Raw genomic sequence first — 11944 nt, forward strand, 5'->3', positions numbered from 1 at the left:
ACTGTTTATTAAAAAAATTTACATTTTGTACAGAACAGAAGAGACTTATAAATAAAAAATATATATTGTGTTTGACTCATAAAAATATTTGATTAATCAAGATTCACCTCTTCAAGCTAAAAGGGCGCAATTCCTTATGAAGTACATGGCTGCCTGATACCTGAAAAATGATGGCTGAGTGTAGAGGCAGCAGCTCCATAGGAAAGCAACAGTGTCTGCTACATTTTTTAACTCCAACAGAGCCACTCGTGTAACTAGCCTTTATTGCTGATATATTAAACTAAGTTTTTGTCAGATGTCAACTTTAATTAATATTTTTACCTTCAAATCATTAGGGTTTTCATCTTTTTAAATTGAATATCATTTTTATGCTTCACTTCTTCACTTCTGGCTTTTCAAAGTGCTGCCCAGGGGACTGATTTCTATCCTGGCTCATTTAGACCACTGGTGAAACTGGCATAGTTTGGGTACCTGGGGTCACTGAAAATATGTAAGAGTAGAGAACAGCTTGCTGTAGTCAGTGCAGCTATACAGTGGGGAAAAGATTGTCTCTTCAATAAACAGTGTTGGGAAAATAGAATATCCACAGGCTAACGAATGAACTTGGACCTGTATCTTACACTGTACACAAAAGTGTATCCAAAATGAACTAAAAGCTTAAACATAAGTCCTGGAACTATAAGACTCCTAGAAGAAAATATAGGGAAGGAGCTGTATATTATTGGTCTTGGCAATAATTTCTTGGATATGACAAAAAGCACAGGTAACAAAAGCAAAAATAGATAAGTGGGTCTATACCAAACTAAAACCTTTTTCACAATAAAGGAAATAATCAAAAGAGTGAAACGACAATCTACAGAATGGAGAAAATAATTGCAAACCATCTGTCTAATAAAGGGTTAGTATCCAAAATAAATAAAGAACCCATACAATTCAACAGCAATTAATAATAATAACATAATAATAATAATCTGAATAAAAAATAGGCAAATGATTTGAATAGACATTTTTCCAAAGAAGACGTACAAATGCCCAACAGGTATATAAAATGATGGCCAAGATTATTATTCACCATGGAAATGCAAATTAAAACCACAATGAGGTATCACCTCAAACCTGTTAAAATGGTCATTATCAAAAAAAAAAAAAAGAAAGAAAGAAAGAAGGAAAGAAAGGAAAGGAAGGAAATAACAAGTGTTACTGAATAAATGAAGTACAACTGAACCATTAAAACATAAAAACCAATGATTTATCAGGAAAAAAGTACTGTACTTTGAATCAAAAGCTGAGTTTTGGCAATTAACTCTCGTCAAGTAATTTAATCTGTCCAAATTCAGTTCCTTAAATCCACCTTGTCCCCCAGCCTCAGTGTTCAGAGTCTCTGGCTCTGCTCAGTCGGTTCCTCTGCCTGGTATGCTCTTAAGCCCACTTCATGATCTTGACCCTACCCAGGCATTAGGTAGGTATTAGGTCTGGGAAAATGTCCCTCCTACCCAAGGCAGTCAACAGCCTCAGATTTTGTCCACATCCATAATTCCTTCAGAAGTTTTGGGTCACATCTGTGTGATTTCATTAAACTTGAGAGAAACAATAAATAAACTAGAATGAAAAGGGCCTCTTCTCACAGTTTGCCTTAGAAAAGGTCACCTCTTCTCAAAATAGGCTAAGTGTCTCTTGGGTTTAGACCATGGAATCTAAGAGGACTTATGTATTCAAATCACAAATAAAATTAGGATCACAGAATTCACCATACTGAAATTGTAAATGGATTAAAAAAACAGAATCAGGAAACAGACATTAAGCAGAATCATAATTTAGGTTAATCAAGTAGGTGGTTGATGGTTTTCATTGTCACTTCTTACTGGGGCTCAGGGCAGAGATCAAATCAGACTCTAAGGTGAAAGTGAAGAGCTTCCGGTAATCAATGGTTCAGGAGATGTGGCCTAGGCTTTCCTGGTTTGGTCAAGGAGCTGAATTAATGGAGGGCTAGATATACTGGTTGATGTGTGATGTGTGTCCACACTAGACCAACATCACAACCTGGGCCCCATTCATGACATTCTCATTTATACTCCACAAGAGAAGGGGTTCCAGTCTTTTGTTGTTTTTTCTGGTGCATTGCTAGCTCTTATACTACTACCTGGTCCCTTATTTATACTCAATAAACATTGGTTCAATAAATGTATAGATAACTTGCAAATGAGGTTTGAATATTGGCTCTTAATAGATGTGTTCCTTTGATTAATTGCTTAATCTCTGAACCCTTCATTCCCAAAGTCTTAAAAAGGGAATAGCAATAAACCTCTCAGATACATGTAAGATTGAGATAAGAAATAGAAGTACCTAGCAAACTGCAAGGCATACAGGAGTTGCTAAATAAAAGATTTATTCACTTTTTCCCCCTTAATCCACTGTTTTAATTATTGCGACTATTATTTAAAACACTATTATATATTTTAAATAATACAAAGGTCATCCTTTTTGATGATAATTTGTTTAGAGCAGTGACAAAGTCTCCCAATTCTGTCCCAATTAAATGAATTTCAGTTGTGGGGAATTTTAATATATTTATTTACTTATTTTTAAGGAAAAGTCAAATATACTATTTCTAGATAAAGATTTCTTTCTGCTTTATTTTTTAGCATATTTTTCTTGTCCTTTGAAATCCTAGTATAATTTTTCTATATGGACAAATCAGTTTTAGACCAAATCCAAGATACCAATGGCTTCTTCTGGCAAATAGTGCCAGTATAGGATTCCAGAGTTATCATCGTGATTTTCAAATGAATCTAAATTTATCTACATATGCATATCTCTCAGTCACCTGCAAATTTATCTTTGCTGGTGGCAACCACAACAGAATTTAGGATTACTCATGATTATTATGTCTCTATGGCAGCTAACACAGTGTAAGTACAATGTAATACATGGAAGATTCAAAGATAATGATAAATTCACAGCTGTGTTTCCTCTTGTATGTAATTAGAGTCTTGAGACATGATCCCTTTTTAATATGAACAAGATTCTTTTCACAAGAAAAGACAGATGGAGCCAAGAGAGCAAATAAGAATATTGTGATTTGACAATAATAATTTCAACATGCACTATAAAAAATTTATACAAATCTTTCCCACATTAAAAAGTTAAACCTTACCCTGGATGGGTGGTTCAGTTGGTTAGAACATCATCCCATACATCAAAATGTTGAGGGTTCAGTCCCCAGTCAGGGATGTACGGGAGGCAACCAATCAATGTTTCTCTCTCACATCGATCTCCCTCTCACTCTCAAATTAATAAACATATCCTATAGTAAAGATTAAAATTTTAAAAAATAGGTAAACTTCCACATCTTCCACAAAGATATTAGGCTAATACTATATTTTAAAATTAAAAAAAAAACAAAGTTGTTCAAACCATTGATAAACATAAGAATAATTATCCTAAATATAAGTATGACTCTTCTGCCAATTATGGTTTTGTCTAGCTAGCGCAATTGCCTCTACTACCGGGACTGTAATGGTTTTTGCTTCCTTTCCTACGGTAGAACGTGTGCATGGGCTAAGCACTCCATCTTCCTTGTTTATTTCAGTGACTGGCTCAGGTCGTTGCTAACAAGGTGGACAAACCAGAGGCCATCTTTGGCCTTTTCCTGAGTGAAATTAGCAAAATAGAGTCTCTTCTCCTTCATAGTCCCATCCATGAAATGGGACAAATGAAGGAGAAAATGGGGAGAGTCCTGGAGGTCAACTCCAATATTCGAGTTCTGAGTTCTACCAGAGTTGCAAGGTTCCAGGATCTCCTCCATCAGCCACATGAGCTATCCCAGTGGCATTCTAATAAATCCTCCATTTTTGCTAAAACTAATTTGAGCTGGATTTCAGTGCTTACTGAGGAAAGAGTACGTACAGGACTGCCACAGCTCTGCACTGGCTCCTGATTCAAGTTATCCTCAAATTAATGAGTCATTTTGTATTTATTGGGTTGAAAACTAAAACATGATGGCCTTCTGTATTAGTACACAGAAGTAAAGTAGATCATGGTTTGCTTTGCCAGTAAAATGAAGAGAATTGGTTTGAAATACTTTTGCCACAGAGGAGACCATTTGAAGTTTATCTTGCAGTTCAGGAAGTGGGGTCTAGAAGTAACTCCAACTGGTGTCATCGTCATTTAATTTTCATTTCTGCTCACATTTCTCCAGACAATGTGTCAAGAAAAGAGAATAGTTGTCATCTCTCAAAATGCAACAAAAGGCTTATGTATTTTTCTTTGAATATATGCAATCCCCCTGCTTTCTTCTAAAGTGAGTTGACCCTAGACAGAATGCCTTCTTTGCTGAATGGGGTGATAACTGGGGAAATGCAAGAGAGGACAACCTAAAGAGAGCTGGGACATGAGCATGTTTGGAATTAAAAACCAGCTGTAAGCAGCAAAGAAGGAGTGGCTAAGAGCTAACTGGTAAACATTTAGCTGAGGTGGATCTGAGTTGAAAAACAATTACTACAGGAATTTGGAAATGTTTGATTGGGATTTTGATTATGGGTTGTTAAGTGTGGTACAATATTGCACCTTTTTCTCACTTATTTATTTATTTATTTACAATATCCTCACTAAAATCCACATTCTTTGCTAATGCTTTGTGCAGTTGGATTTGCCTTTACAGGCCGTGACAAAATGTCATTTCTTGATGATTCAATATGGCCACAGGGGGAAAAACTCAAAGGTTCCCCATAAGGACTTGGTAAACATAAGAATAATCTATTTCGCATTTCTTTTCAGTTATAAATAATAACTGTTCTGAATAATAAAATAATTACTGCATTAGGGTCCGATCATAAGACACTAATGGCACTTCCAACTTAATCTGCAAATTTTGGAGCAGTTTGTAGTAAGTATTGTCAATTTCTGGAGAGAGGAAAGTAAAGTGACTGTCTTTAGGTACTTTGAAGTTGAAAAAGAACATGCTGAAAGGCATCATCTACAATCCTTAAGTGAGGAATAACCTATAAAGGATTTTATCCTGGAGACCTTGTCAAACACTGCACTTTTTATGGACACAAATTAAAATACATTTAACTATACATGTCAGTAGAACTAGTTTGCGCCATTTATAAGCAAACAAGATCACCATTATGAAGGTGTCCTTTTTTACCTCCTGTTTTCTGTGAAACTCAGCACACGTTCTCACAAGTATCCTTAGCATCAACTCTACACCTTCTCAGGTACAAAGTGGTTTTTAAAGTTTCAAGGAGCAATCGTATGGCCCTATCCTGCAGATCAATGGTTTAACCATTCAAGAACTTGAAAATTTCACTCAGAATCAGGATCATGGTCTGCAAAGTTACAAAAAGATTTTTGGTCTGTGTCACAAACCTTTCTATATGAACGCTATTCTTCTCTGTTTTATTTCACAAACTAGGGAAAATAAAAAAACTAAACCAAAAACTCCCAGAGGATAGAATGACAACTTGATTGCCATTGTATCTTCTTTTATAGAAACACTTTAAATATTATCTGAGTAAATGTATTGGTAATTCAGTAATAATGACTCCAGGAATTACCTTACGTGCTACTCAGACTAAGAGATGGACACACAGAAATGGAAAGAGAGAGGTTCATAATAGAATGGGCTGTGAACTGAAAGCTTTAGATAGTATTGATTTCTCTCTGGAAAACCTGATTATCTCCTTTGGAAAGTTTCAAGTATTAGCATTAGTTTTCCCCTTTTATCCTTTTATCACCAAAAATATACTATAACCTGTGCCACAGAATTACGGTGCTCTGAGTTACAACAAATAATTTGAATACTAATATTTTTCTATGCCATACATATAGGCATAGAAAAATGCCTATATTTGGGGGAACCAAAATAACCAGAATTATCTTCTGGAGGTGGGCGCCTTCTAGTACAGTTTTCCCCAACTAGGTGAGTGTTCTAGGAACCCATCAGAGTCAGTATACCAGCTGGCATTCTGAAAGGCTGCATTTGGCTTCAGTGAATTTTTTTTGAAGGCTCTTTCAATGTTTTTGCCCATTTCGTGATGGGTGATTTATGAGCACACCTGCCCACATTGTGCTGTGTCAGCAGTTTTTGAACAAAAATATCAGCATGATCTCCATGCCCAACCCTTCCTATTCACTCCATCTCTCCCTAAGCAATTTTTTTTCCCTCCCCAGATGAAAAAAGTCCTCAAAGGGAAACTTCTGCCAATGTGGAAGAGGTGAAATGAAACATGGCAGAGGCACTAAAAGACATCAAAATTGATGAGTTCAAAAACTGTTGAACAGTGGGGAAAAGTCTTGATAGGTATGTTGCATCAAATGGAGAGTACTTTGAAGGTGACTTAAGTTTAAACATGTAAGAATAAATACACAATTTTTAATAAATAATTCCAGGGTTTGGGGCGTTCTCCCCTCATACAGATCCTTGGATCAAATAATTCAATCCCAGAATCAATCTAGATTTTTAAAAATTTCATTAAAATTATGTAAATAGCTGGAAGCTCTCAAAATTCAATAAGTAATGATATTCCTACAAGTGCTTTATTCTGTTTTTAAGCTTAGCCTTAACCAGCCACTTGTTACAAGTACCGTGCTGTTGTCATGGCAACTTTGAGGAAGGTCATCGTGAATGGCAAACTGAGTTGATGGTAACTTGAAGAGATAATTTAATATTGACTGCAGTGGTGACTGCTGGGAGGACAATGTCAAAAATCAGGGGACTTTGCTAATTTCTCAGATGGCAGGTTTAGTTGAGACTTAATCTTATCAAGCTAAAATAGAATATATGTGAATATATATTTCTTTCATTTACTCCATTATTACCTACAAGTTTGTTTTAAACAGTTAAGGCTAGTAAATGGATAACATAAACTACATTTCTATGCTTTCAACAGTGGGTTTTTTTTGTTTGTTTTGTTTTGTTATTTTTACATTTCCTTCCAAATGTAAAACCAATACATAGCTTTACTTTTCATATCTATAGTCACTGGTCTAGAAAAACACCCTATCTTTCATTTATAGCAAAAGCCCTCACTGAAACAATTATCTTATATGTAGCACATGGGCATGAAGCACAGAGTAACTTTTCTTTCAATGTGTCTTCTTATTACTTTAAAAAATAAATACCCTTTAAATTTGTTTTTGACTTCTTAATGTGAAGATATGAATGTGAATATCATTCTAAACTTGAAAATCAAGACATGACTTTCATTTGGAAATTGTATCTAAGATACTGTGTGGATAGTTATTGAAAAGTCGTTAATTATTTATTGACGTTCCATTTTGCAAATCTCTAAGTAAAATAAGTAACAAGTGTTCTAACAAAAGAAAAGCAAATGGACATGTCTCGCCCCAAGACAACACCAGCCCACAAAGGCTTCCATAGGCATTTCTCCAAAGCCCACAGATAAGGAATCACACCTCAGCCAATGTTTAACACCATGCTTCCTTTTTCTAAAGTATCTTATCCTAACCTCAAACCAAGATAAACTGACAACTAAATAAGAGAACTGTCTTCAACACAGATCTTTTTAAAGGAAGCTGGGATCCAATTCAGGAGCATGACACTAAGAAGAGAGCTGAGCAGTAGATATGACTGGGCCACTGATTCAGTTTAGTTTAGGACAATAAATTACTCAAGAAGGGTGCTTTCCAGGTAAAAATTAGGTGGAACAGACTATATAATTTACAGCACAGAAAAAATTGAAGACATGGAAACATTTTTCAGTTAGAATGTAGGCAATTTGAAATTTCTCCATCAGGAGCATTCCAAACTGTCATGAGGAAGTTGTGGTTCCAGCATAAAGTTAAAAAAAAAAAAAGACTTTTAAGCACATGGAAAAGTATAAAAACAGAGAATATAGTTAATCTATTTGACCTTGTTAGGAATGAGGCCAATAGTGAAGGGAATCTCACATTGACGCCCTGTTTAAGCTAGTGAACCATATTTACGTAGTCATTAATCATAAAAATTCCATTTACAAGTTGTCAACTTTTCAAGACAACCCATTGACAATCACAAAACTCTCAATTGGAGTAGCAAACACAATTCAAGCACTAACAATTTTTCAGATGAAATGCTAAAGTTATAGCTGTTAGAAAGAGGCAGTTGGAAGAGGAGAGGAGAGGGAGGAAATGGCAGGCCCACTGCATTATATGCTCTTATAGTCCAGATATAGACTACAAAGATGGAACAAAGCAGAGGCTATGCCATTTAAAGTTAACAAAGCTAACCAATGTAAGGACTAAAAAGAAGCTAACCCTCAAACACTGAGCAGAAGAGAGGGAGAGTGAAGATGTAATATAAGTGACCTACAGCTTTATTTCTTTTTTACAGTGGAAGAATCAGACATTGTCTAAAGTTCAAAAGATAAAGGTACAGTATCCCCTCTCTTATCACGGGTATTATGTTTTAGACCCCTCCGCAATAAGTGAAAATCCGCGAAGTAGGAACCTTACATTTATTTTAGTATTTATATATTTTTTAAGGCTTTATAAACCCTTCCCACACACGTATAAACCATTCCCAGTCCCTTTTTAACCTTTTCCACACTTTTATAAACACTACTTGTGTTCTTAAACATATTCTACACTCTTAAACCTATGTAACTTTAACAACATATGTATACAGTACCTCAAAATCCTGCAATATAGCAAAAAATCCATGATAAATAATTAAATATAATATTTTTAAAAACCCCGCAATACAGTGAGCCCGCGATAAGTGAACCGTGATATAGAGAGGGACTGCTGTATTTATAGTTATGGGAGTAATCACTGAAACTTAAAAAAAAATAGAGGTCTTTTAAGTGTTGACTGTGGGGATGGCAATGGACATGAAACTTGGTCAGGAGATTTTAATTTATCATAGGTTTCTGAATTATTTGATTTTCACATTGTGTATGTCTATTTTCTTTTAATTCAGAGAATATACTCATAAAATTAAAATTACAACTGTATTTTCAACTTTAAAAAACCCTATTCTGATTTCTTGGCTAGTGGCTCAGTTGGTTATTACATCCCGCATACCAAAGGGTTGTGGGTGTGAACATCCGTCAGGGCATATGCCTAGGTTGTGGGTTCAATTCCTGGTCAGGGCATGTACAGGAGGCAATCAATGGATGTTTCTCCCTCAAATCAATGTTTCTCTCTCGCCCTCTTCCTCTCTTTCTAAAATCAATAAATATATCCTCAGCTGAGGATTTTTAAAAAAACTGTTCTGATGTAAAGGTAAGTTTTTAAGTTATATTTGTATCAGAGATAGACTACTCATTGATTGGTTTCAGAAGACTTCTCATTGACCAGAACTTAATTTCCTATTAAGAGCTACAGTGCCCATCGAATAGACTTCCTGGGCTGGCTTCTGAAGCAAAAAGGCATAATACTATTTATCATCACAGTCCTTTCAGGGGCACCAGCCCCTTCAAAGTATGTGGCTTTTGGCTAATCTACTCCCAATGAACCTCACAAAGTGACAATGCCAGAGAAGTCAAACACTACATACAAGACAAACAGAACTGAGATGAATGCTTAGGTATATACGAAGTGTAATCCACAACTGTGAAGTTGCTTTCCTATTGTTTTTAATTTTTTTTTCAAGGAAAATGTTCCTCTTATGATAAACAGGTCTCATCATCACAAGTCTTAAAATATTCATGTGGCAGAAAAGAAAAAAGTAAAAGTAAATCTATATGTAGGAATATGATTGTGCATAAAGTTTGATCTCAAACAAAACTCTCAATATAACCTATATTGCTACCATCAAATAGTAGTAAACAAAAAATTCTGATATATGTGTGTGTTACATGGTGCATAAACAATCTGACACTGTAAGTATAACATTAAGGTTTGGAAAATTTGAAAATTTGCTGTTAAATGTTTTTAACATTTTTTTTTTTTTTTTTTTTACTATAAAGAGGTTTTTGCTTCCTGTTGTGGTTTATTAAATTCTCTTTTTGTGCACATATACACAAATGCAAACTTTTCAGTGCAAATTTCCTGAAGAGCTTCTGTGTCCTTAACAGGACCACACACTGTTTAGAAGAGAGCTTTGAGGAGTCACAAAGACACCAGGCTTTCAGTCAGAAATCAGAAGAGTTCTTTTCTCCTGTCAATCACCAGTTGTAGCAACTTATATACTCACTTAACCTTTCTAAGATGTAGTCCCAACTCCAGAAAATAAATTTAACATCAATTCTTTCTACCTCCTGAGAGCCTATTCAAAAAGAAACAATATTTGCTGAAGTGCTTTGAAAATAACAAAATGCCATGTAAACTGCAATGAAAGTATTACTATAGCTAAGAGCTTACTTAGTGTGTGTGTGTGTGTGTGTACTTTTTCCATCAAGTGAGAGATCATTTGAAAGAGAAATATAAAATACAAAGAAATAAGGTCTTTGCCTAGCATTGATTAAAACAAGCATTTGAGAAACCCAATACAAGAAGTACAGCCTTTGTAAATCCTAGGTTATTTTCATTAGGATATTAGGATACTAAAGAACATTCCAACTTTATATCATAGAAGGAGAAAACAGAAAACCAGTGTATATTTCTACCATCTCCTGCCAAGTGCTGCAGGAACTCAGTGCTAGAAAATCAGGCTGTTTGTGAGGTAGACAGACATGACATTTACTCACTTTGACTTTCTCTGATCAATGGTAGTCAAAATCTGACTATAGAAATTGTTTCTTGGACAATGTTAGATTCTGTGGTAGGATACATAAATGTTAACATCACAAGTTTTAAAAGCAGAATGCTGTAGCCTAGGGTAGTAAAATGGTCAATATACTTAGAATCCAATCAAGTTATCTCTATTTCTTTATTTTGAGTGCTTACTCTAAAAATTTAAACCTACAAACTATAACTTATCAACATGTAAACTTATTCAGTGGTTTTACTGACCTCTGAACAAATATCTTTAACTCTGATGACTTCCTCCCAACACATATGTAATTTTGTCATGCATTTTGGTTTTAATTTGATTGTTTCAAATCTTTAATGATTGTTATTATATAGTCAATAAATGTTTAGAATTATTTATATTTTCTTTGATTATCATTCCTTTTTGCTACTCAGACTTTCCATCTGGGATCACTTTCCTTCTGCCTGAAGAGAGCCTACAGTTCCTTTTTTTATTGAGGCAAACTCTTTGAGATTTTTGTTTTGTTTTGTTTATGTTATATTTGAAATATATTTTCATATTTTCACTGGGAATAAAATTCTAAATGAAAATTATCTTCTCTTAGCTCACTGTAATAATCATTTCACTGCCTTCTGGGTTTTTTTGTTGCCAGTGAAGAGCCAACTGTAAGTCTAATTGCAGGTACGGTAACTTGAAGGTAATTTGTTCTTTTCTATCTAGTTGCTTTTAAATATATCTCTTAGTTTTGGCATTCTCCAAATTCACTATGTGATTAGGTGTGTATTTTTGTGGATACTTTTGACAGTTACCATTGTTACCAGTTTTTTTTTCTTCTTCTTCTTCTTGTTCCTTGTCATGTCAGAAGGGTAACGTACCGATGTTGTAACAAGGTATGATGGAGGCACATCTCATGTAAGAGTGTGGATACCCAATCATCCCACTTACAAACTACAAAAGGATGACCAGTTGCTTGAGCAGACTTCTCTAGAGCTAATCCTTGAATTTACAAACATGTATATGAAAGGATTTCAAGAAGGGACTAGTGAAAAGCGACAGTCCTGCTGAGAGACTGGAGAAGAATGTGACAGAAAAGCGCTCATTTGCTGGTAACTTTGACAAGTTTCAAGACAGGCAGACACCAGATGAGTGTGTGTTGAGCAGGTTTTATAAACTGCTTAGATTGAGTAATTAACTGAAAACTTACATTTATATTTCAGTTAGACTTTTAAAAGCAACACATCATTATGTTAAATAATTAGTAAATCATTTTAAGAAAGTTCATCGAGCTTTTCCACAAAGGTCAAA

At 34.9% G+C, this 11944-nt stretch overlaps 1 non-coding gene across 1 annotated transcript; it reads right to left on the minus strand.

Annotated features, from left to right (window-relative positions):
- Window positions 1-11495: 11495 nt before the first annotated feature.
- LOC150011587 (small nucleolar RNA U13) lies at window positions 11496-11599 on the minus strand. The gene has a single exon (XR_016511057.1). It is a non-coding gene; the product is annotated as a small nucleolar RNA U13 (small nucleolar RNA).
- Between the last annotated feature and the right edge of the window lie 345 nt (window positions 11600-11944).

Source organism: Furipterus horrens, unplaced genomic scaffold (assembly GCF_987537825.1).
Source record: "Furipterus horrens unplaced genomic scaffold, mFurHor1.1.pri manual_scaffold_4, whole genome shotgun sequence".
NCBI classification, from domain to species: Eukaryota; Metazoa; Chordata; class Mammalia; order Chiroptera; family Furipteridae; genus Furipterus; species Furipterus horrens.